The sequence below is a fragment of the Dasypus novemcinctus genome, chromosome 1 (genome assembly GCF_030445035.2).
Source record: "Dasypus novemcinctus isolate mDasNov1 chromosome 1, mDasNov1.1.hap2, whole genome shotgun sequence".
NCBI classification, from domain to species: domain Eukaryota; kingdom Metazoa; phylum Chordata; class Mammalia; order Cingulata; family Dasypodidae; genus Dasypus; species Dasypus novemcinctus.
Window position 1 is genome coordinate 1,454,031 of NC_080673.1, and position 27,310 is coordinate 1,481,340.

The following is a 27,310-nucleotide window of genomic DNA, read 5'->3' on the forward strand; positions in this document are numbered from 1 at the left end:
ATGCTGAGTTTGGCTTCGAGACTGGCCACATTTGAGTAACATGAAGGCTGACAGTAGGAAATTCCCAGGCACAATGTTGCTCTAGGCCTTGTTCTTATTTTAGGCTTATCAGCTCACAAGCAACGTCATTAGCATCAGGGGCTCACTGTTGAACCCTCACTCCCTCCCGGTCCCCGCCGCTGCACCTGGGAGACTGTCGCTGTTCCCCTAGGGACCACGACAGAGCACCACTGGCCAGGAACCCAGTACCCCCCCTGCTGTGGTTTTTAATTGTTACCACTATGAGTATATCCAAACATTACCATGCACCCTGGACTGCATTATGGGTTTTCAACCAGGTTTATCAAGGAGAAAATGTGGGCTCCTTCCCCTGCTCTTTTGTTTTTACTGTATATGGAGGGGAGGAGACCTATGAAATGTCAGTTGAATGACCCTCTGGTGCACCCTGCCAGCTATGGACCAGAATGTGTCACTTTATTAAAGAGTGTGTGTAGAGTTGCTGGTTTACTCACAGTACTGTCTCTGGGGGGTGTTAGTTTACTTCATTGCTTTTTTGTGAATTCCTTCATTTCAGACTTTTTCTCTTCCTTCCCATCCTGCCTTCCATCTTTGCCCCCCTCTGCTGAATGCCACTGTGCATGCATTTGCCTGCATGTGCATGTATGCAAAGTGCCACTGTGCACACAGGGCCCTAGATTTGTGCAAACTAAGTTTCTCCCTATGTTTCTGAGAAGCCCTAGGTGTCTCCTCTGTAGCACAGGCAAATACTAATGCTGCCTTTAACTTCCAAAAGATAGCCCACTCGCACCTGTTCAGCAGGCAGGTTCACATCTGTCATCAGGTCTGTCCACAGGTCACCATCAGCCATAAGCTGGAGGGAGCAGTAGGGGAGGCTGCAGACCTTTCCTTAGTTCAGGACAGCCCATGTGCCCACCCACAGAGCACCAGGGCACCTGGCCTGCTGGGCCCCCCATCCCAGGAGCTTGTGGTGGTCTGAGCAGAAGTGCCCAGTGCCAGCAGAGCAGTCCCCAGATGGGGCAGGAGGCCAGCTCTTGTGGTGACTCGCTGCAGGAGGATGGTGAGTGAGGAGCAGTGTCTGTTCTTTAACTGATGGCTGAGGAGATCACCCACCTGGGGCTCTTTAAAAGACACCTCTTGGCTCTAGGAGTTGCCATATTCCATGGCTCAGTGCTGCAGCCCTGGCTGTGGTTTGATTCTTGGGTGCCTGGGATGGGGAGATCATGAAAATCACCCTCTACAGACAGGCACTATCAAGATGATTTGTTTCCCTTTACACAGTCAGCCCTTACCTGGCAGGTGTGGGTGAAGCCAGGGAAGGGGCAGGCATGGGCCATGTCTGAACTGAACCCCAGTTTTGGGAAGCACCTTCCTCTCCAGCTGCACATCCTCCCTGATCTTATTTTGTAATATATATTCACCAACTAATCCATCCAATAGTGGGATCCACCTGCAGACATTTCAAACATGCAACTTTTACATGAAAGAAAAATTTCATTGCTTTTAATTGCCTCATCCAAGATCCCAGGTCTTTGGTGTTCACTAGTGTAAGCCCTAGCCACATTTGGCTATTAAATTTCAATTAATATATGAAATTTAAAATAACATTTTTTTTTCTTTCAGAGAAGAAGCTGTAAATGTTTTGTAGCTGCCAGCAACTGTTTCCAGTGGAAAACTGGGTGCTGGCTTATACAGATCCTGTTCTTTGGGGCTGCATAGCTCCCTTGCTTTGTGTTACTGAGGACTTCCTCTTTGTGCCCTGCATGCACCCCCCTCCAGTTTGGGGCTCTCTAGGTGCAGTGGCCATGATCTCCCCCTGGGGGTCCCTGTGCCCCCAGGTCCTGGGGACTCCGTGATAGGGAATGCTGTTATATCTTTCAAATTTTTGCAGTTTCTCTCCATCTTATTTTATGAATCATTTGTATGCAGGCCTATGAGCCCCTTATAGATAAATTTTCACTTTTTAGGATGTTGTGCTTTCATTTATACATTTGTTGAAAATTTGTGAAATTCATTCTACTTTTTTTGAGAAAGTATAAGAACTGCCCTTGTCAAAATAAATAGGAGATACAAGCACAACAGATAAATAAGTTTACTAGACCTGATATGGAGACTTTCATGCTAAGTCCATATCAGAAACCAAAGCTTAATTAAGTTCCTGTCTCTTGTAAAGGGTCCTTCTCCCTGAACCTGAAATTGGGGAGCTGGTTGCTCCCCTTTTTTGTTCTGTAGCCTACTTCCTCTAAGTCAATATTAAGCCAAGTAAGGCACTCTGTAAGACGGTATTTCCTTTTTTTTTCCTTAAGATTTATTTATTTATTTCCCTTCCTTCCCCCCACCCCAGTTGTCTGTTCTCTGTGTCTATTTGCTGCATCTTTGTTCACTTCTGTCATTGTCAGCGGCAAGGGAATCTGTGTTTCTTTTTGTTGCGTCATCTTGTGTCAGTTCTCTGTGTGCGCAGCACCATTCCTGGGCAGGCTGCACTTTCTTTCGTGCTGGGCAGCTCTCCTCATGGGGTGCACTCCTTGCGTGTGGGGCTCCCCTACGTGGGGGACACCCCTGTGTGGCATGGCACTCCTTGTGCGGATCAGCACTGTGCATGAGCCAGCTCCACACGGGTCAGGGAGGCCTGGGTTTGAACTGTGGACCTCCCATGTGGTAGATGGATGCCCTAACCCCTGGGCCAAGTCCACTTCCTGACTGTATTTTCTTTAAGACTACCTTGTTCTGCCTATATGAGCCTTACTCTTGGGTTGAATACTGCCTAATTCATGAATCACTTAATAAAGGTGTGAAATCCAAAATGTTAATTACCTGGGTATTTTTTTGCACAGGTTCAGTGATGAGAACAGAATCTGAATGCCACTGTGAAGGGCTCTGGAGAAAAGAAGACAGAAGGTTCCTGCTGAAACCTTTCAGCATGCTCTCCTCTCCACCATCTCTAAGGTTCATGAGTGAGCCCCTCTTGGATCTGAGTTCCACTTATTTGTGTCTGTGCTCTCCACTCTCACTAGCTTTCAGTCCAAAGGTCAGTGGGTCAATCTTTTTAATGAGAAAATTCAAGTTTTGATCCTAAATCTCTAGCCTTATGGTTCAGTCCACAGTTTCATGTTTGCTATGGCTGGTTTCTTTGACCTGTGCACAAGTTAAGAAGCAAAATGATAAAGATGGATCCCCATTCTCTTAAAATTTTAATTCTCTATCCTATGGCACACTGGCATATTATATATATTCAAATATTATGGAGTTGGAAGCTGTACATATCGAACAAATTGGCAATATCTAACAAAGACAACCTAGAATTTTAATGTTAATTATGAGAAACATTCCAAGTAGACAAAATTATTCATCTCAGAGATGTGCTCCCAAATGTGATATCCCAGCCAAACAGTCAAATGAGATGCCTATTTCAACGGATGCTCAGAGCATGTTAGCAATATTTTTAAAGTTTCATTAAATGATTCTTTGAAAAAGGCAAATGAGAAATTAAAAGCTCATGAGATATCTGTTTTCTGTATATCTGTTTTTTATGTTTGATTAGTAGCTTAAATTGAAAGTATAAACTCTGTAAGTGTGTCTGTCTTTATGTTTGATGCATATTTTCCTACATCTGAATATTATTTCCAAATTAACTTATAAAACTCCTGCAAAGAGCTCTATTCAAATTGACTTAGAGATAAGTAAGCATTTACATATAAATTAACACTCCTAATGTTACAGGGAGCCCCATGCACAAGAGTGTACCCCCTAAGGAGAGCCACCCAGAGCAAAAGAAAGTGCAGCCTGCCCAGGAATGGCACCATACACATGGAGAGCTGACACAGCAAGATGAGTCAACAAAGAGACACAGATTCCCGGTGCCGCTGATAAGGATAGAAGCAGTCACAGAAGAACACACAGCGAATGGACAGAGAAAGCAGACAACAGGGAAGGAGGGGAGAGAAATAAATAAATCTTAAAAAAAATAAGTACAATATAAGCATATAATTTCATTCTACATGGGTGTGTTCTTCCCAACTCTATGTAATTACTGATCAAATAAACTAGAACTATATCTATTAGAGCTTAAGTTGATTTTATTATTTTTATTATTTTTTGGCTTTTTAAAAAATACTACATTAAAAAAATATGAGGTACCCATATTCCCCCCATCCCCCTCATCTCACTCCTTCCCCCATAACAACAATCTCCTCCATTATCATGAGACATTCATTGCATTTGGCAAATACATCTCTGGGCACCGCTGCACCTCATGGTCAATGGTCCACATCATAGTCCACACTCTCCCACAGTCCACCCAGTGGGCCATGGGAGGACATACAATATCCAGTAATTGTCCCTGCAGCACCACCCAGGACAACTCCAAGTCCCCAAAACACCCCCACATCTCATCTCTTCCTCCCACTCCTTACTCCCAGCAGCCACCATGGCCACTTTCTCCACACTAATGCCACATTTTCTTCGATTACTAATCACAATAGTTCATGAACAGAATATCAGTAAATCCACTCTAATCCATACTCTATTCCTCCATTCTGTGGACCTTGGAATGGTTGTGTCCACTCCACATCCATATCAAGAGGGGGCTTAGATTCCACATGGATGCTGGATGCAAATCTCCTGCTTTCAGTTGTAGGCACTCTTGGCTCCCTGTTGTGGTGGTTGACCTTCTTCACCTCCATGATTATATTGAAAGAAAAATTATGTTTTCAAGATTGTTACATTGAAGAGAGTTTCCAAGATCTTTTTGATAATTTTAATACGTTTGCAAGATATGTTTTGTTAAAGGAAAATAAAGTTTTGTCTTAAAATTTAAAGTAAAAAAACTGGTTGTTGTAGAAAGAAATGGGAATATGTAGGACAATCATGAGTTGATATAGAAAGTTGAAGGTTTGCAGAAAATGAATTTTATTTGTCATGGGACAGGGTGGCTAAAATTTGATAGGTTTATAGATTTTTAGGAGTTCTCCCATCAGACAATATCTTCATACAGTGCTTCATACAAAATCACTTCATACCATGGTTTTCTCTCTGTTCAGTTAAAGTTTTCTTGTATTATTTGTCTGTTCTTAATAAGAAGTTATAGAAGGTTTTCCTTAACTGAGTGTCTTGTTTAGAAGGCAAACTTTCTGTATCACCTGTGCTCTGTATTTACCTTATCACCCTTTCTTGTTGTAGAGAATAAGCCTCAGTTTTGAAATAATTATGTTTCTTTTACAATCATGCTACCTCCTATCTTTAGTTTTACAATGTTTTATTTTGTTTTTTAAGTTTTTATTGAAGATTATCATTCACATGTGAATATCCATAAATAATAAGTGTATAGTATAAGTTGTGAACTTACAAAACAAACATGAATATCATCATACAGGGCTCCTATATATTACCCCAACAGCAGTACCTTGCACTGTTATGGAACAATAGTTACAAACTATGAAAAAGCAGTGTAAAAATATTACTACTAAATATAGCCAATATCTTACATTTGGTGTACTTTTCCCCCAACTCACCCAGTTAATGACACCCTGAATTAGAATTATGTACTTATTATAGTTCATGAGAGAACATTTTTATATTCTGTTAGCCACAGTCCATCTTCTACCACAGGATTCACTGTGTTATACAGTCTCCTGTTTTGTACAATCCACTCAAAGTGTATAGTCAGTGGCTCTCACGTCCATCGCAAAGTTGTGCTATCATCACCTCAGTCAATTTTAGAACATTTTCACTACTTGAGAAGGAAAAATCCCATATCCCTTTATACCCCCTATTATTGTCCCTTAGAATTAATATAATATCTTTGCCATTGCTGCAAATATTACAATATTATTGTTAACTCTACTCTGTTATATGCAGATGGTCTCTTCTTGCGCACGGCACTTTTTATAATACTTTTTGCACAGGGAGCCCATTTGCCATCTTTGGCAGCCCTAGGTGGGCTGCTCTTGTGGTTACTGGCAACCTACCCTTAGTTCCTGAAAATAAGCATAGCTCAAACAAAAGGACAGGTGAAATTTTCCGTGTGTAATCATCCAGGGGGCACTCCATCCTTGTAGCAGTTCCCCCTCTGTTTATAAACTCTCCTTACTCTTGAGGAGGTTTAGCTTCTGGAGCTGCTTCCTGCTGAGTGTGGATGTTGTAACAGGTCCCAGTGGAGGAGCAGAATCCTTCCCTAGCTATGGTAAGGTATACTTGACTGTCAGCATACTGACAACAGAATCGTTCATAGCTCTGTGCTATGATCATTTGCAGTTTAATAGCTTCTAAACTTTTACTCATGAAGTACACCAAGCAGTTAAGAAGGCAGGGACCACATTTTAAGAGCATGATACCAATTATTAGGGGACTTATTATGGGTAAGAATGATGATAATTTAGGCATAGAGTTTTTGATGGATTCTCATATCGATTATGCAGGAGGATTGGTAATGTTATGAAGCTAAATGGCTTGGGTGTTTAGCCCTAGCTGCACTGATGTATTTACCCATGTGCAGCAGGAGATATTGGCTACTGCACATACCCCTCTTTGTTCTGCCAGAAGATGATCTAGGGCCATCTCACTATCCATGACATTTGCTGTGTCTATAGAAACTCAAATTGTTTTGAGAATTTCATCGGTGATATTGACACATTCTTCTACTGTGGCTGTTAGGTTGCCTCATAATGGGCAAACATTCCATAGGGAGCTGATAGTCTTATGGTTAACCCTAGACCAGCTACTTCATATCTAGGGCATGTTTATTTCTGGTATGGCTAGTGGGTTGGTAAATAGAGCTACCATGACTCAGATATCCTATTGCATATTGGCTCCTTATCCAAACATTGTTTACACATTTAGACTTGGGGATCAAGCAGTCCTCCTTCTAAGCCTTCAAAAGGCAGTTGAAAATGTATCTTTTTGGTGCACACAGTACTTTCTAATTGGTTCTTTATAAAATTTGGATTTTTTTTAAAGACTCTGCAGCTGCCTGTTGTTTTAATTAGGTCACAGCAGACATTAGATAGGGGACCCAGTTTGTAAGGCAACATGATTCACAAAGCAAGTAGGAGCAAGAATTTTTCTAAGCAGCCCACATCCTTGAGTTTTTATATATTAGCTCTGACCTTGGATTTAAATAAGTATAGGACAGGTAAATAAAGGCTCCAACTTTTTTGTTCCCCTTTTAGATATTGACTGTAGCAGTTTGATATTATTGATAAATTCCAATTCTAGGCATATTAGATAATACTGGATTCATAGGTTTACTTAATTAAGGAATTACATAAACTTCTTGTGCCAGTAGGGCATTGAGTCCTCACCCACCAAAGAATGATATTTAATCAATTACCTAACTTCATATCTTGAGGAAAGAGAAAACTAAACCTAACATTAGTAAGAGGAAGGAAATAATAAAGATTAGAAAGGAGACAAGTGGACAGGGAGGAGGCAAGATGGTCGCTGAGTGAACTTGCCTTTGCGGTCTGTCCCAGGAAGAGACGGCTGGGCGGGGCTGCAGGTTCTCCAAGGTGGGGCTTTTTCGGGATTCTTGCAGGGCAGAAGTGCCTGGACATCGATTGGGTGGAAAGGTAATGGAGAGGATTGGTCTAGTAGATACAATTTGGGTTCTATTGCCCGGAGGTGAGACCCGCACACAGGCTCCTCCCTATTGGGGGTGGGGGGAACTGCGGTCCTGCCCAGCAGTTCCACTTTTAGATGACTCTGAGGTGCTAAGGAGTTCACGAGTTCTGGGCGAGCTGTTGGTGGGTTGATGCGACGGGTCGCCTTTGTGGATTGATTTCGGAAGATAGACGGTGTTTTGTTGTGAAGCGGGAGAAACTTTTGATTGTGAATACAAATAGCGCTTCTGCCTGAAGCCCTGCCCCCAAAAGCCTGGCAGCCAATCTCCAACCCAAATAGGCTATAGGCAATAAAGAGACGTAATTGGAAAATTGTTTTAGGCTGCGGCAAGGGAGGGGGACACGTCTGGAAGCTGATTAGGGAATATTCTGCGAAGCTTGGGAATTCCGGTTTTGGAATCTGTTTTCAGCATCACAGGCCGGGCTTCGGATCTGTACTAGTAAAGTGGCTGTGGTGTAGAGGCGCCCTCTAGTGGCAGTGGTTTGGAATCACAGGACAGGAGCTGTCCAAAAGCTGAAGTGAGATATACCCATACTAATGAGCCCACCTAAGTAAGTGAATTGCAGGGTTCAGTCATAATATAGAGTTTGCGGATCTGACTTCCCCCATAGGGCTGGCACCCAGCTGTGGGGATCCCTGAGGGCTGTGTTACACTGCGGGGCTCCCAGGCTTCCTGTTGACCAGATTGGAGGTTGCCAGGTCTGAATTCCCTAAACTCTGGTGGCCCACACCACAGAGACTCACACCTCTTGAGTCCTCAATATCTCAGACTTTCCATCCCTGAATCCATCACGCACTGAGGTCCATCTGAGGTCCTTAAATGCCCTAGCCTTCAATGTTGGCATTTTTTCTTTATCATTTCATTTTGTTTTGTTTTTATTTTCATTTTGACTTATTCTTTACTTTTTTCAATTTCCTGATTGCTAACACTACATTATCCCCTAGTCTTCTCTCACAGAGTATCCCCCAAAGTCTTTTTTTACTCAGTTATTTAAGTTTTTTTTTTTTGTGGAAGGTGCTGTGTAGTGGGTGTTTTAATTCTGGTTCGTGTATATCTGGGTTTTTTTTTCTTTCCCCTACCTGTTCCCCACCCTTTGCCCACCCTCTTTTCCTTTCTTCCTCTCGTCCCTTCCCCCCCTTTTTTTTTTCTTTTTTTCTGTTGTCTCTCTCCCTCTTGTCCCTCATATTCTACTTAGTTTATTTTAACTCAATTATACAATAGGTGCAGCAGGAAACACCTCACATTCGCTGGGTTTTCTCATCCTCCACTGACTCATTTCTGTGTGAACTGATTTAGGCTACCTACACTATCCTCTTTCCCCTACATCTTGATGTCCTCCACCATCTACTATCTCTCCTATATTCCGCCTCCCACCTCCCTTTCTTCGATCCATGAAGGGTCTAAGTCTTAATTCCTAATACCTTTGTTTTGTTTTCTGTCTGTTATCCACTCTTGAAACTATTACATTTCTTTTCCCTTTCCCTCTCTCACGAAAACAATAGCTTTTTAGCTCATACCATATTCCTCCCATATTCAATCATCTACCTCATAATAAGTACTTTACCTACTGCTATACTCTACACAATTTACATGAATCTAACCTCCATCCTCCCAGATCTCATATTCTTGCTTTGTTAACATATATCACCAATACTACTTTACACTTTTCCCTTGCTTACACAATTGCCTTTCCCCAACACTAATACTTTCCTTTAAAGTGAACTTAACCAACAACAAGAAATTAGAATAAGAAGAAAAAAGTGACAAAGAGAAGATATAACACCTATGCAAAAATAATAGCTAATTAAACTCCTAGAGTAGACAAAGAAGCTAAGGAACTGATTAAATCCGTCAAGATAAAGAGATGACCAGAAAGCAACAAAAATCTACAAACCAAACCAGTAATCAGGAAAACATGGCTGAATCCATTCAACAAACCAAAAATCACGAAGGGGAACAAAACTTTGCACAAGCAATGAAAGATCTCAGAACATCTATCACCGACAAATTTGACGAAGTAATGAAAGAGGTTAACAACATGAAGACATCACTTGGAGGGGAAATTGCAGACATATGCAAAAACATAACATATATAATGGGAATGAACACCACAGTTCAAGAAATCAAAAATACACTTGCAGCAAATATCAGCAGACTAGAAGAGAAAGAGCAGAGAATTAGTGATGTGGAAGACAGTACATCAGAAATCAAACAGATAGTAGAAGGGGTCAAAAAGAAGATACAAAAAATCCAGTTAGGACTTAGGGACCTGAATGACAATGCAAAACGCTCAAACATACATATTATAGGCATTCCAGAAGGAGAAGAGAAGGGAAAGGGGTCAGAAGGAGTGTTGCAGGAAATAATGACTGAAAACTACCCAAATCTACTGAAAGAGACAGATGTGCATATCCAAGAAGCACAGCGCACTCCACTAGTCATAAACCCCAACAGGCCCACCCCAAGACATATATTTGTCAAATTATCCAATGCTCAAGACAAAGAGAAAATCCTAAAAGCAGCAAGAGAAAAGAAAACCATCACATACAAGGGAAGCTCAATTAGATTAAGTGCTGATTTCTCATCTGAAACCATGGAGGCAAGAAGGCAGTGGTATGATATAGTCAAGGTACTAAAGGAAAAAAATTTCCAACCAAGAATACTCTATCCAGCTAAACTAGCATTCAAACATGATGGAGAGTTCAAAATATTCACAGACAAACAGAAACTGAAAGAGTATACCAACAAGAAACCTCCCCTTCAAGAAATTCTAAAGGGAGCTCTGCAGGAAGAAAGGAAAAAACAGGAAAGGCAGAGTTGGAGGAGAGTATAAGAGCAACAACAACAACAAAAAAGACAAAAAAAATATATACAAACAAAATATGACAAACACAAATCCAATCAAAATATGGCTAACACAAATAATTCCTTGGAAGTAATAACACTGAATGTCAACGGATTAAAGTCACCTATCAAAAGATTCAGACTGGGACACTGGATAAGGAAATATGACCCATCCGTATGCTGTCTACAAGAGACACATCGTAGACCCAGAGACGCATGGAGATTGAAAGTGAATGACTGGAAAACAATCATACAAGCTAACAATAACCAAAAAAAGACAGGAGTAGCTATATTAATATCAGACAAAATAGACTTTAAATGTGAAACAATTGTGAGAGACAAAGAAGGATACTACATTTTAGTGAAAGGGAAAATCTGTCAAGGAGATCAAACAATCATAAATATTTATGCCCCTAACAAGGGTGCCTCTATATACATGAGGCAAACACTGGAAAAACTAAGTGAAACAATAGATACATCTACAATTATAGTGGGGGGATTTTAATACACCACTATCAACTCTGGACAGAACATCTCAAAAGAGAATCACCAAAGAAACAAAACATCTGAACAGTATATTAGAGGAGCTGGATCTAATAGACATATATAGATCGCTGCACCCAAACACAGCAGGATATACATTTTTCTCAAGTGCACATGGATCATTCTCCAAGATAGATCATATGCTAGGCCACAAAGAAAGGCTGAATGAATTCAGAAAGGTTGAAATCATACAAAACAATATCTCTGACCACAGTGGAGTCAAGCTGGAAATTTGCAAGGCAGAAGCCCAGATTTCACACCACGATTTGGAAATTAAACAGCACACTCTTAGAAAAACAGTGGGTCAAAGAGGAAATCTCAAAAGAAATCAATGACTACCTTGAATCAAATGATAATATTAACACAACATACCAAAATTTATGGGATGCAGTAAAAGCAGTACTGAGAGGAAAATTTATAGCCATAAATTCATATATCAAAAAAGAAGAGCAAAAATTGAAGAACTGCACATTTGAAGGAATTAGAAAAACAACAACAAAGTAACCCAACAGGAAGAAGAAGGAAGGAAATAACAAAGATAAGAGCAGAACTAAATGAAATAGAAAATAAGAAAGCACTTGAAAAGATAAACAAGACCAAGAGCTGGTTTTTTGAGAAGATCAACAAAATTGACAAACCTTTAGCGAGACTAACAAAGAAAAAAAGAGAGAATATGCAAATACACAAAATAAGAAATGAGAAAGGTGATATCACCACTGACCCCACAGAAATAAAGACTATCATAAGAGGATATTTTGAAAAACTATATTCCAACAAAAATGACAATCTAGAGGAAATGGACAAATTCCTAGAAACACATAAGCAGCCCATATTGACAAAAGAAGAAATTGATGATCTTAACAAACCAATCACAAGCAGAGAGATAGAATCAGTTATTAAAAATCTCCCAGCTAAGAAGAGCCAGGGCCAGATGGCTTCACAGGTGAATTCTACAAAACATTCCGGAAAGAACTGACACCAATCCTGCTGAAACTATTCCAAAAAATTGAAACAGAAAGAACATTACCCAACTCCTTCTATGATGCCAACATTACCCTAGTACCAAAGCCAAACAAAGACATCACAAGAAAGGAAAATTACAGACCAATTTCTCTAATGAACCTAGACGCAAAAATACTTAACAAAATACTTGCTAATCGTATTCAACAACACATTAAATGAATTATACACCATGACCAAGTGGGATTAATCCCAGGTATGCAAGGATGGTTCAACATAAGAAAATCATGTTGAGTGAAGCAAGTCAGTCACAATGGGACAAATATTATATGACTTCACTATTAGGAACTAAATATAATGAGCAAATTCATGGAGTTAATAGCTAGAATATAAGTATCAGGTAATAGAATGTGGTTAGAGAATGGAAAGCTGAGGTTTAATCTGTGCAGAATTGGTGAAAAGTTGCTTGTAAATCTTTGGAAATCAATAGAAATAGGGAAAGCACATCATAGATTTGTAATTAGTAGTGCTAACATATGGATATAATAGTGGTTTGCTTTTTGTGTTTTTTTTCTTTTTTGAGGTAATAAAAATGCTTTAATATTGATTGAAGTGATGAATATATAACTCTTGATTATACCAAATGCCATTGATTGTGCACTTCAGATAAATTGTATGGGGTTTATGAACAACAACAACAAAAAAATAGTAAGGTGGGCTGGGGGGAAAATATATCAAATGTACAATATGGACTACAGTTAGAAATAATACTTTGATGAAGCCCTTTTATAATTTTTAACAAATGTGTCACAATGGTGCAAGGTATTTGTGGTGGAGTGATGTATAGGAGCCCTGTATGATGTTACACATGTTTTTTTTTGTAAATTCATAACTTTTACTATACACTTATTGTTTATGTATGTTCATATATGAATGATACACTTCAATAAAATTTTATTAAAATGAAAAAAAAACAAAAAAACAAAAAAAACATAAGAAAATCAATCAACGTAATACACCATATAAACAGATTAAAGGAAAAAAATCACATGATTATATCTATTGATGCAGAAAAAACATTTGACAAAATACAGCACCCTTCCTTGATAAAAACACTCCAAAAGATCGAAATACAAGGAAATTTTTTGAACATGATAAAGAGTATATATGAAAAACCTAAAGCCAATATTGTTTACAATGGTGAAATCCTAGACTCCTTCCTTCTAAACTCAGGAACAAGACAAGGATGCCCACTGTCTCCACTCCTATTTAACATTGTCTTAGAAGTACTTGCTCGAGCACTGAGGCAAGAACCAGAAATGAAAGGCATTCAAATTGGAAAGGAAGAAGTCAAAATTTCATTATTTGCAGATGACATGATCCTATACATAGAAAACCCTGAGAGATTTACAACAAAGATTCTAGAACTCATAAATGAGTTTAGTAAAGTGGCAGGTTATAAGATCAATGCACAAAAATCAGTAGCATTTCTGTACACCAATAATGAGCAAGATCAGGAGGAAATCAAGAAACAAATACCATTCACAATAGTAAATAAAAAAATCAAATACTTAGGAATAAATTTAACTAAAGAGGTAAAGAACTTATACACCGAGAACTATACAAGATTGTTCAAGGAAATCAAAGAAGACCTAAATAAATGGAAGAATATTCCTTGTTCATGGATAGGAAGACTGAACATTATTAAGATGTCTATCCTACCAAAACTGATCTACACATTCAATGCAATCCCAATAAAAATCAACACAGCCTTCTTTAAGGAACTAGAAAAACTAACTATGAAATTTATTTAGAAAGGAAAGAGACCCCGAATAGCCAAAGACATACTGAAAAAGAAAAATGAAATTGGAGGAATCACACTACCTGACTTCAAAACATACTACAAAGCTACGGTGGTGAAAACAGCATGATATTGGCATAAGGAGAGACACATAGACCAATGGAATCGAATTGAAAGCTCTGATATAGAACCTCACATATACAGCCACATATAATATTCGATAAAGCCACCAAATCCTCTCAACTAGGAGAGAGTGGCCTATTCAACAAATGGTGTCTGGAGAACTGCATAGCCATATGTAGAAGAATGAAAGAGGATTACCATCTCACACCTTATACAAAGATCAACTCAGGATGGATCAAAGACCTAAATATAGGAGCCAAGACCATAAAAACCTTAGAAAGCAGTGTAGGGAAACATCTACAGGACCTTGTAATAGGAAATGGATTTATGAATATCTCACCAAAAGCACGAGCAGCAAAAGAACTAATAGATAAATGGGACTTCCTCAAAATTAAAGCCTTCTGCACCTCAAAGGAGTTTGTCAAGAAAGTAAAAAGGGAGCCCACACAGTGGGAGAAAATATTTGGCAACCATATATCTGATAAGAAACTTATAACTTGCATATATAAAGAACTCCTATATCTTGAAAATAAAAAGATAAACAACCCATTTAAAAAATGGGAAAAAGACTTAAACAGACACTTCTCCAAAGAAGAAATACAAATGGCAAAAAAGCACATGAAAAAATATTCCAAATCTCTAGCTATCAAGGAAATGCAAATCAAAACCACAATGAGATACCATCTTACACCCATAAGATTGGCAGCTATGAAAAAAACAGAAGAATACAAGTGTTGGAGAGGATATGAAGAAAGGGGAACACTCATCCACTGCTGGTGGGAATGCAGAAGGATCCAACCATTCTGGAGGACAGTATGGCAGTTTCTCAAAAAACTAGCCATAGATTTGCCATATGACCCAGCTATAACACTGCTGGGTATATACCCAGCAGAACTGAAAACAAGGACACAAACCGATATATGTACATCAATGTTCATAGCAGCATTGTTCACTATCGCCAAAAGTTGGAATCAACCCAAATGCCCATCAACAGATGAGTGGATCAATAAAATGTGGTATATACACACAATGGAATACTACTCGGCTGTAAGAACAAACACACTACAAACACATGTGATAACACGGATCAATCTTGAGAACCTTATGTTGAGTGAAGCAACCCAGACATTGAAGGACAAATACTACATGACCTCAATGATATGAAATAACCAAGCTGCCCTAGATAGCAAGAGACTGAACGATAGGCTTATAGGAAATCGGAGGGTGGAGGAAGGATGTGAGCCGATGTCTGCAGGGGTGGAATTTAAGACGAGATGGTGGTAAGTATGAACACAAAGAAGAGATAAAATGGGGGCAAGGGGTTGCCTTTGGGAGGGGCTTTGTGGGTTTGAGGGTGGCTGGGGATGGGCGGATGGGAAACATTGCCCAAAACTGGGGGGAGGGAGGGGTAGCATACAAACACAGGAGAGGGTCAGGTGTTGGTGGAGAGTAAAATGCCGAGAAAATCATATCAAAATATAATAAAGAGGGTTACCTGTTTAGAATGCTCGGAGGGGAGGGTCTGATGCAGGACAGGCTCCTGGGGAATGTCTAAATGCTCATTCTGCCAGAGTGGGTGACACCATGGGGTAGAAACCCAAGTAGTGAGAGTGGGGGTGGACCCACATCCTGGGGAGGACTAATGCCATCAAATAGAGGGAACTGTATCCCTCGAGAGAAAGGGTGGCTCCCAGGGCATTGGGGCAGTTGAGCAAGTTAGGCCCTGAACACTATTCCATCTATCTCTAGAAGTGGCTCCTCGGGAAATGGAGGTTGGCTGTCACTGTGGGCACCAAGGTGGAAGGGAAAATGGACGTGTAAATGTGTGGAACCAAGGTAAATGGGGGGTAAGAGAGGAGTTTCAAGAGAGTACACAAGGATGGATATAAAACATGTAATATTACACCATAACATATAGGAGATAACAGACTGATAATGTAAACCATAATGTAAAACATAGGATAACTAAGAATGTAAAAAACTGTGTATCCTAAAGTATGCACCACAATGTAAGCACAGATGTCACCTTGTTAGAAAGCTATTGTCTCAGACTCTGTACATCACGTTAAGTAAATATGATGTGAATAGGGTGTAAGAGTATCGCTGTGGAAGGGAAAAGGTTTTGTGGTGGATGTATGGGAGTGCTGTATATTATATATATGCATTGCTGTGGTCTAGGGCTCCTGTGAAGAGAAGCTCAATAATTAGGGGGGAAAAAAAAAAAAGAAAAAGATAGGATGTAGAATTTTTTCCAAGTCAACACGTATTCTTTATCTAACCTTTAAACCCATCGCTATATGCCATTTCCTAGTAAGGTACCCTGACATTATATTGGGCTTCAAATTTCGGGGAGTTCTGGATCACAGAGTGTTTCAACAATGGCAATGGAGGGATACTGGTATAGGATACCATTGACAGGTGATATATGGCTGACAGGGAGCTGTACAGAACATATGTCCAGGGTGCATGGTAATGTTTGGATATACTCATAGTGGCAACAATTAAAAACCACAGCAGGGGGGGTACTGGGTTCCTGGCCAGTGGTGCTCTGTCGTGGTCCCTAGGGGAGCAGCGACAGTCTCCCAGGTGCAGCGGTGGGGACCGGGAGGGAGTGAGGGTTCAACAGTGAGCCCCTGATGCTAATGACTATGCTTGTGAGCTGATAAGCCCAAAATAAGAACAATGCCTAGAGCAGCATTGTGCCTGGGAATTTCCTACTGTCAGCCTTCATGTTACTCAAATGCGGCCAGTCTCGAAGCCAAACTCAGTATGTAAATGCAATGCCTTCCCCCCAGCATGGTACATGACACCCGGGGATGAGCCTCCCTGGCACCAAGGGACCACTATCAACTACCAACTGATGATGCAACTGGAAAATGACCTTATACGGAAGGTTCAATGCGGATCAGCAGAATATCCCTGTCTACATAAAATAACATGACTTTAAAATGCTGTTTGACCTAATGTAAGGGGGAAATGGAAAGGAGAAATGAGTTTATATGGCTACAGGTCTCTAAAAAAGAGTCTGGAGTCTGTCAGAAGGATTCCCCTAATGCACAACTGAGCAGAGTCTGAGAGACAAATAAAGCAGATACAACCCCCAGATATTGGTTCCTTTGTGGGCTAAAGAGACCCATGGGAGTTATGGTCATCACCGATGGGGTTAACTACCAGGTTAGATGGCCCCTCTTTGGAACTGGTGTTTATGTGTGATGAATCTGGACTCAGATGGGATCTCTCTTCATAAGACTTTCATGCTAATGTGCTGGAGGTGCAGTTAGTGTTGGGGTTTAAGATATATTTAGGGGATTTGAATCTCTGGTCTGACAATGTGATAGCCAGGTCCTGAGCCTCAACAGACTGCAGCACCTACAATCTGATTCATTGGACTCACCACACTCAGCTAAGATGGAGTTGAAGAAGGACAACCACCACATCATGGAGCCTAGAGTGATTACAACTGAAAGTGGGAGGATTGCATCCAGCATCCATGTGGAATCTGAGCCTCCTCTTGACATAGAGGTGCGATGGACACAACCAATCCAATGTCCACATAGAAAAGGTGGCATTGGATTGGGAAAAGTGGACATGGTGGCTGATGGGTATGAGGAAAGGCAGGAAGAGATGAGAGGTGGAGGCGTCTTTGGGACATGGAGCTGCCTTGGATGGTGCTTCAGGGGCAATCACCGGACATTGTAAATCCTCACAGGGCCCACTGGATGGAATGGGGGAGAGTATGGGCCATGATGTGGACCATTGACCATGAGGTACAGAGGTGCCCAAAGATGTACTTACCAAATGCAATGGATGTGTCATGATGATGGGAATGAGTGTTGCTGGCGGAGGGAGAGGTGGGGTGGGAGTGGTGGGGTTGAATGAGACCTCATATATATATATATTTTAATGTAATATTATTACAAAGTCAATAAAAAAAATTAAAAAAATAAAAATAAAAAAAAGAAAGGAGACAAGTGAGATAAAGCACAGAAAAACAACTGAGAGGATCAATGAAACCAAAATTTGGTTCCTTAAAAAGATTAATAAAATTGACAAACTTTTATCCAGACAAACAAAGAGAAATGAGAGAAGATGCAAGTAACTATTTAAGGAATGAAAGTGGGAACATTAACACTCATTTGGCAGAAATTAAAAGGATTATAAGAGAATACTATGAATGTTCATATGTCAATAAACTAGATAATTGAGAAGACATGAACAAATTCCTAAAACATAAAAATAACCTGCTCTGACTCAAGAAGATATAAAAGATCTTAACAGACCTATAAAAGCAAAGAGTTTGAATAATAATCAAAAATGTCCCATCAAGAAAAGGTCAAAGTCCAGAAGGCTTCAGGGAGAAGTGTACCAAATATTCAAATAAGAATTAACACCAATCCTTTCCAAACTCTTCCAAAAAACTAAAGTGGTAGGAATTCTTCCTAACTCATTATTCCATAAGGCTACTATTGTTCTGATACCCAAACTAGATAGACACATCAAAAGAAAACAAAGGATAACTTCCATATGAATATAGAAGCAAAAACTCCCAACAAAACACTGGCAAAATCAAATCAAACTACATATATTATAAGGATTATACCCCATGATCAAGGGTGACTCATCCCCAGAATGCAGTGGTGGGCCAACCTAAGAAAATCACTCACTGTAGTAACACCACATTAAAACAATGGTGGGAAAAATCTATGATCACTTCAATAGCACTGAGAAGGCTTCTGATGAAATCTACCATGATTTCATAATAAAATTGCTCAGAAAAATAGGAATGAAAGGTAACAACCACAAGTAAATACAAAAAACTCACAGCTAACATCATAGTCAATGTGAGAAACAATGAAAGCTTGCAATGAAAGAATGAAACATGAGGTCAGGAACAAGACAAGGATGACCACTGTTACCACTTCTATTCAAAATTAACTGGAAGTTCCAGCCAGGGTTATTAGGCAAAAAAAAGAGAGAGGCATTCAAATCAGAAATCAAAAACTACCACTATTCACAGATGGTATCATCATTCATATTGAAAATCCCAAAAAAATTCACAAGAAATCTACTAGAGGAAATAAATTCAGAAAAGTTACAGGGTATAAGATAAACACTAAAAAAAAAATCAGTTTTGTTCTTCCATACCAGGAAAAAACAGTGATATGGGCATTAAACATCAATTCCAGTAGCTGCAACACCTACTCTGCAGTTCATTGGCGTCACCGAGGATAACTAACAAGGAGGTGGGAAAGGACAACCACCATACCAAGGAACCGAGAGAGAGTCTACAACTGCAAGCAAGAGAGTCCCATCCATCAGCCATAAGGGATTGAAGCCTCCTCTCAATTAGAGTTGGAGTAGGTATCCCCATTCCAGAATCATCAGGATTGGGGAATAAAATATGGACGAGAATGGACTTACTAATATTCTACTATGAACTTACTGGTATTCCAGCAATGGAAGAAATTATATCACTGATGTGGAGACAGTGGCTGCTGGAGGTGCTGAAGGCACAGAAAGGGAAAAAGAGGTGTAATATGGGGGCATTTTTGAAACATGGAATTGTCTTCACTGACACTGCAAAAACAGATACAGGCCACTATATATCCTAAAGAATTGAGTGAGAGTGAGTAGGAAGAATGTAAACTATAATCCATGCTTCGTGGCAATGCTCCAAATGTGTTCATCAATTGCAATGAATATACCACATTAATGAAAGAAGTTGTTAATATGGGGAAGGGTGGGAGGTGTGGAATGGGGCATTTGGAAATCCCTTATAGTTTCTGTGTAACATTTTCTGTAACCTAAGTACATTTGAAAAAATAAAAAAATCTTTAAAACATTCCATTCACTATAGCCTCTAAAAGAATAAAATACCTGATAATGAATTTAAATAAAGAGATGAATAACTACCAGGTCAGATGGCCCCTCTTTGGAAATGGTGTTTATGTGTGATGAATCTGGACTCAGATGGGATCTCTCTTCATGGGACTTTCATGCTAATGTGCTGGAGGTGCAGTTGGTGTTGGGGTTTGGGATATATTTGGGGGATTGGAATCTCTGGACTGACAGTGTGATGGCCAGGTCTTGAGCCTCAGCAGACTCCAGCACCTACAGTCTCATTCATTGGACTCACCACACTCAGCTAAGATGGAGTTGAAGAAGGACAACCACATCATGGAGCCTAGAGTGATTACAACTGAAAGGGGGAGGATTGCATCCAGCATCCATGTGGAATCTGAGCCTCCTCTTGACATAGAGGTGCAATGGACACAACCAATCCAGTGTCCACAAAGAAAAGGTGGCATTGGATTGGGAAAAGTGGACATGGTGGCTGATGGGTATGGGGAAAGGCGGGAGGAGATGAAAACTGGAGGCGTCTTTGAGACATGGAGCTGCCCTGGATGGTGCTTCAGGGGCAGTCACCGGACAGTGTAAATCCTCACAGGGCCCACTGGATGGAATGGGGGAGAGTATGGGCCATGATGTGGACCATTGGCCATGAGGTGCAGAGGTGCCCAGGGATGTGCTTACCAAGTGCAATGGATGTGTCATGATGATGGGAATGAGTGTTGCTGGGCGGGGGGAGAGGTGGGGTGGGGGTGGTGGGGTTGAATGGGACCTCATATATATATATATTTTATTGACTTTGTAATAATATTACATTAAAAATATATATATGAGGTCCACATCATGGCCCATACTCTCCCCCATTCCATCCAGTGGGCCCTGTGAGGATTTACAATGTCTGGTGATTGCCCCTGAAGCACCATCCAGGGCAGCTCCATGTCCCAAAGACGCCTCCACCTCTCATCTCTTCCTGCCTTTCCCCATACCCATCAGCCACCATGTCCACTTTTCCCAATCCAATGCCACCTTTTCTATGTGGACATTGGATTGGTTGTGTCCATTGCACCTCTATGTCAAGAGGAGGCTCAGATTCCACATGGATGCTGGATGCAATCCTCCCACTTTCAGTTGTAATCACTCTAGGCTCCATGGTGTGGTGGTTGTCCCTCTTCAACTCCATCTTAGCTGAGTGTGGTAAGTCCAATAAATCAGATTGTAGGTGCTGGAGTCTGTTGAGGCTCAGGACCTGGCTATCACATTGTCAATCCAGAGATTCAAATCCCCTAAATATATATTTTTAATGTAATATTATTACAAAGTCAATAAAAAAATAAAAAATAAAAAAAAGAGATGAATGACCTGTACACTGAAAACTGCAAAGCACTTAATTAAATTTGACCTAAATTATGACCTAATTAATTTTAATTAACTAAAGATGATCTAAATAAATGGCAAGACATTGTGTCCTTGTTTCAGATTTAATATTGTTACAATATCAGTACTATCTGAAGTGATCTGCAGTTTAAATGCAATACACAAAATGGGGGGAAGGCAATATATTTACATGCTGAGTTTGGCTTCGAGACTGGCCACATCTGAGCAACACAGAGGCTCTTAGGAGGTAACTCTTAGGCACCTGCAGCTCTAGGCCTTGTTCTTATTTCAGGTGCACAGGCTCACAAGCATAATCATTAGTATCAAGGGCTCATTGTTGGATCTTCCTTCTTTTATGGTCTTTGCTATTGCACTTGGGGGATTGTTGCTGTTCCTTTAGGGACTGTGATAGAGCTCCCCTGGCTAGGAACTCAGCACTCCCTCAGTTGTTTTTAATTGTAACAACTATGAAAATATCCAAACATCTTTATGTACCCTGGATATATGGATATATGCCCTGTAGAACTCCTGGGAAACCATGTGTCCCCTGTCAATAACATCCCACACCAGCGTTCCTCCTCTGACATTGTTGAACCTCTCTGTGATCCAAAACTTCTTCAAAAATGAAGCCCTCTACTGCCAGGTTCCATTAGTAGTAAAATGAAATATAGTGATGAGTTTAAAGGTTAGATATAGAATACATATTAATTTAGAAAAATTAAGGTAAAAATAAATTGGGGTACCAAAAAATTTAAAAATGCAAAAGCTTTATTTTTGATGTTTTGCCTTCCATCACTGCAATAAGTGTTGCCTTGTATGCAAACTGGCAAGGCAACTTCTTCCACCAAGGGATTACTACCAAGTACCAGCTGAAGATGTAACTAGAAAATGACTTTGAATAAAAGGGTCAACTCGGACCAGCAGAATATCTGTCTACATATAATACCAGGAGATAAAAATGCTTTTTGACCTTGAATAAAAGGAGAAAAGGAAAGGACAAATGAGTTTATGTGGCTATGAGTCTCCAAAAAGAGCTGGGAGGTCATCAGAGTGGTCGCCCTTATGCAAACCTCAGCAGAGTCCCAGAGACAGATAAAGAAGATACAAACCCAGGTACTGGTTCTTATGAGGGCTACAGGGACCAACAGTTTCTATGGTCATGGCAGATGGAGTTCAGTGCCATGTCAGTTGACCCTACTTTGGAGTTTGTGTTTCTGTGTGATGGAGCTGGCCTCAGATCTGATCTTTGTCCACAAGCCTCCCCTGTTACTTTTGCTGGATCTGTAGTTGGTGCTTGGGTTTAGTGTATACCCAGGGGACCTGAATCTCTGGGCTGACCATGTGATAGCCAGGCCCTGAGCCTCAACAGACTTGCAGCTCCTACACTCTGGTTTATTGGACTTACCCCACTCTGCTAACATGGAGGTGAAGAAGGTCAACCACCACATCAGGGAGCCAAGAGTGCCTACAAGTGAAAGCAGATTTGCATCCAGCATCCATGTGGAATCTAGGCCCCCTCTTGATATAGATGTGAAGTGGATACAACCATTCTAAGGTCCACAGGATGGAGGAATAGAGTATGGATTAGAGTGGACTTACTGATGTTCTATTCATGAATGATTGTGATTAGTTATTGAAGAAAATGTGGCATTGGTGTGGAGAAAGTGGTCATGGTGGCTGCTGGGGACAGGGAGTGGGAGGAAGAGATGTGATGTGGGGGCATTTTCAGGGGTTGGAGTTGTCCTGGGTGGTGCTGCAGGGACAGTTACCAGTCATTGTATGTCCTCCCATGGCCCGCTGGGTGGACTGTGGGAGAGTGTAGGCTATGGTGTGGGTCATTGACCATGAGGTGCAGTGGTGCTCAGAGATGTATTCACCAAGTGCAATGAATGTCTCATGATGATGGAGGAGGTTGTTATGGGGGGGAAAGTGGGGTGAGGGGGATGGGGGTTTATAGGGACCTCGTATTTTTTTAATGTAACATTAAAAATTTTTTTAAAGACCAAAAAAATGAAAAAAATAATAAATGCAATACCTACCAAAATCTCTGCAACCTTTTTTTAGGAATGGAAAAAGGTGATCCTCAAATTCATATGGAATACCAAGGCACCAACTAGCCAAAACAATCTTTCAGAAGTATCTAACTATATAATAAGCACACACAACCAAGATATCATCCCAAATTATACAACATAACATAAAAAGAAATGGAAAAATCTCATTTATTCTCCAGGGGAAAAAATCAGCCAATACAGTCCCAAATGAACCAGAGAAGGAATTATGCGTCAAAGCAGTCTCTGCTCAATAAGAAAGGTAAATCCTCTTGGAGTGAAAGAAAAGATAGTTCTCAACAAAGAAACATAAACAACAACAAAAATGTAAAAGGAAACTTTAGATCTATATATAAAATATCCAAAATTCAAGGACAACTAACAAGATGTGGCAAAGTAAGGAGCTCCTAGAGTCAGCTCCTGCTACAGGGCAGTTAGTAATCACATGGTGTTATCTAAAGCACCTGTTTGGGTGCTCCAGGAAGCCAGAAGAGCATCCTGCAACATCCTTGAAAGAATGGAAGGAAGGAGACTGCCCATCTGCAGAAAAGATTCAGAAGTAGAGCACCCCATGACCTGGAAGCTGGTGCCCATCATCCAATGGAGGCACAAGCCACCTCAGGAGCTATTCTGCAGCTGGAATAGGAAGCTCCACTTTCCAAAAATGGGGAAGGAAAACGTAGTTGGGCACCAACTTCAGCTACTGATGAGTAAATTGAGAGGGCAACAGTATATAATCCTAAGAACAGCTAAAGTTTGAACCTGACTAAGTCAGAAAGAGACAGGGAGTCGCCATCTTAACTCCATGCCGGGCACAAGGGGAAGCAGGACAGAATAAAAATCCCAGTGCTGGTGGGGACCAGCACCTTTCGATCCAGATCAGATTGCAGCTCTAGCATAGGACCTAGCCTCACCTCCAGCAGGGAGGAATATGGGGGACCTGCATTAGCCTCTGTGGGAAATTACCAGCCAAGTTGAGATGTCAGAGAATATCCTACTAAAGCAGCACAAGCTGCCCAAGAGCTATCCTCTGGCTAGAAATGGAAGCTCCTTTTTCCCAAAAACAGGGGAGGAAGAGAGTTGGCCATTGATTTCAGCTAATGATTAGTAAATTCAGTTTGCTAGAGTCTAACCCTAAGAACAGCTAAAGGATGAACCTGTCCAAGTCAGAAAGAGGTTGGTGGCCACCATTTTAACTCCACCCCCAGCAGAAGGGGAAGCCAGGCTGATCAAAAATCATGGTGAACATAGGGACCTGTTTCTTTCACCCAGATCAGCCTGCAGTCTTATCCTAGGCTTCAGCCCCACCTCTGGCAGGGAGGAACCTAGTGGGCCCTGCACCATCCTATCCAGGTAACTGCAGGAACCTTTAGCTGATATGGACTGAACAATCAGAAGTCTACCAGGACAACTGCAGTCATCTTGGACCTGCAATGCATAGATAGCTGCCCACACCTGCAGCACTGTTCCTGCCCCAGGCAGGGGTGAAAGGGGCATGAAGCTTCAGCAGTCTCGCTGGGCAGCCACAGCCTAGGCCTGCATGACTTGAATTATTCCACACAGCTATGATTCTGTCCCTACCCCTACAAACAAGAAAGTTGAGAGAAGCTTCATAGGTCCCTGGGTAATGAGGGCAGCTTAAGCCTCCACAGCTTAGAGCACCAACTATATCCTTGGTTCCTACTGCACAACCAGTAAAGGAGAAAAGGCAGAAAGCCATAAATTAAAGAGGAAAAACCACACCCAGAATAAATACTCTACTACACCAGATGCCAAGACAACAAAAAATTATAATCCACACCAAGGAACAGGAAGATATGGCCCAGTTAAAGGAACAAGATAATGTTCCAAGTAACAGAAAGGACTTGAGACAACTAATCATAGAAGTTCAAACAAATCTCCTTAATAAATTCAATGAGATGGCTAAAGAGATTAAGGATATTAAGAAGACATTGGAGGAGCACAAAGAACTTGAAAGTATACATAGCAAATTAGCAGATCTCAGAATTAAAGGTGCAATAAATGAAATTCAAAAACATTGAAATCATATAAAGCAGATTTGAGGAGGCAGCAGAAAGGATTGGTAAGCTGAAAGAAATGGCCTCTGAAAGTGAACATACAAAAGAACAAATGAGGTATGGAAAAAATTGAACAAGGAATCAGGGAACTAAATGACAGCAAAAGATGTACAAACATACATGTCATGTGTGACCCAGAGAAGAAGAGAAGGGAAAAGGGGCAGAAGGAATATTTGAAGAAAGAATGGTAGAAAATTTCCCAACCCTATTGAAGGGCATAGATATCCATGTCCAAGAAGCACAATGTACTCCCATCCAAAAAAATCTGAATCAACCAACTCTGACACACATATTAACCAGAATATCTGATGCCAAAGACAAAGAGAATTCTGAGACCAACAAGAGAAAAGCAAAGCATGACATAAGGGATACCCAATAAGATTAAGTGCTGATTTCTCTTCAGAAACCAGGGAGGCAATAAAACCATGGCCTGATATATTTAAGATACTATGAGAAAAACTTCCAGCCAAGGATCTTATATCCAGAAAGACTGTCTTTCAAAATTGAGGGTGAGATTAGAATATTCACAGATAAACAGAAACTGAGAAAATTTCTAACCAAGAGGCAAGATTTTCAAGACATGCTAAAGGTTATGCTAGACCCTGACAAGAATAGACAGGAGAGAGGGGCCTGGAAGAGAGTCTAGAAATGAAGATTATGTCAACAAAATTAAAAGAGGAAAAGAAGGGTGAAAATAAAATATGGCAGATAAAACTCAAAAAGTCAAGAAAAAACTTAACCAATGATTTAAGGCACTTACAGTATTCATAAAACTGCAACTCAATGTTAAAAAAAAATCAAAAAAGTTCTAAATAACTGGAAGAATATTCCATGCTCATGAATTGGAAGACTGAATATCATTCAGATGTCAATTCTACTCAAATTGATATACAGATTCAATGCAAGTCTGATGAAAATTCCACCAGAATTTTTTTTAATTGAAAACACAATTATCAAACTTATTTGGAAGGGTAAGGGATCCTGAATAGCCAGAAACATCTTAAAAAGGAAAAGTGAACTCTCATCTCCAGACTTTAAATATTTCCTAGGTATAGTGGTTTAAAAAAAGCATGGTACTGCCATAAAGACAGACACATAGACCAATGGAATCAATTTGATGGTTCCAAAACAGACCCTCACATGTATGGTCAAGCCATTTTTGACTAGCCTGTCAATCCCACACAGCTCAGGCAGAATAGTCCATTCAACAAATGGTGCTGAAAGAACTTGATATCCATAGCCAAAAGAAGGAAATAGGACCCCTATCTCACATCTTATCCAAAAATTAACTCAAAATGGACCAAAAACCTAAAAATAAAAGCAAGAACCATAAAACTTCTAGAAAAAAATGGTAGGAAAGTATCTTCAAGATGTGGTGGTACATGGTGGATTCTTAAAGGAGATAAGAGGAGGACTGAGATGGACTACTGATGGTTAATGTACATAAGTTTTAATTAGCTTTGCTGTGAAAGTGTGGAAATGTATAGAGTGGATGGTAACACATAGTGAGTAAAAGCTAGTTTATAAATGGGGATGTGGTTGAAAATGGTAATCTAGATATGAAATGCCAATTGACAGAATGCTAAAGAATAATCTAGGAAATGAATAGCACAGTAAACCAAGAAGTAGATGAGAATTGTGTTTGATGGTACAGATGTAAGAGTGTCCTTCCTTAGCTAAAGCAAATGTACATCACTACTGTAAGGTGGTGGGAATGTGGAGAAGTATGGGAAAAATACAACTGGAGTGACCTATGGACTCTGATTAGCAGTAATAATATAATATTGTTGCATCTATGCCAAAGATGTACTGTGTTGATAATGGGGCAGTATGGAAAATGTGTGCCAAATGTACACTATGGTCATGGTAACAATCAGATGATATTATCTTATCTGTAACAAATGTTCAGATAGAGGCATGTTGTTTGGGAATTCTGTACATGTGCATGATTGCTTTATAAGTTTACAACTTCTGCCATAAAAATATACTTAAAAAATAATAATAGGGTAGGTTGGGGGGAAAATACACCAAATGTAAGATAAGGACAATA

The 27,310-nt window shown here is 40.3% G+C and overlaps 1 long non-coding RNA gene across 1 annotated transcript in view; it reads right to left on the reverse strand.

Moving 5' to 3' along the window:
* Positions 1-2,720: 2,720 nt before the first annotated feature.
* LOC131279202 (uncharacterized) overlaps positions 2,721-27,310 on the reverse strand; it is a 55,586-nt gene continuing 30,996 nt past the window's right edge. The window contains exon 3 of the long non-coding RNA XR_009186581.2: positions 2,721-3,153. This is a non-coding gene — a long non-coding RNA (uncharacterized lncRNA). The remainder of the gene's footprint in view (positions 3,154-27,310) is intronic.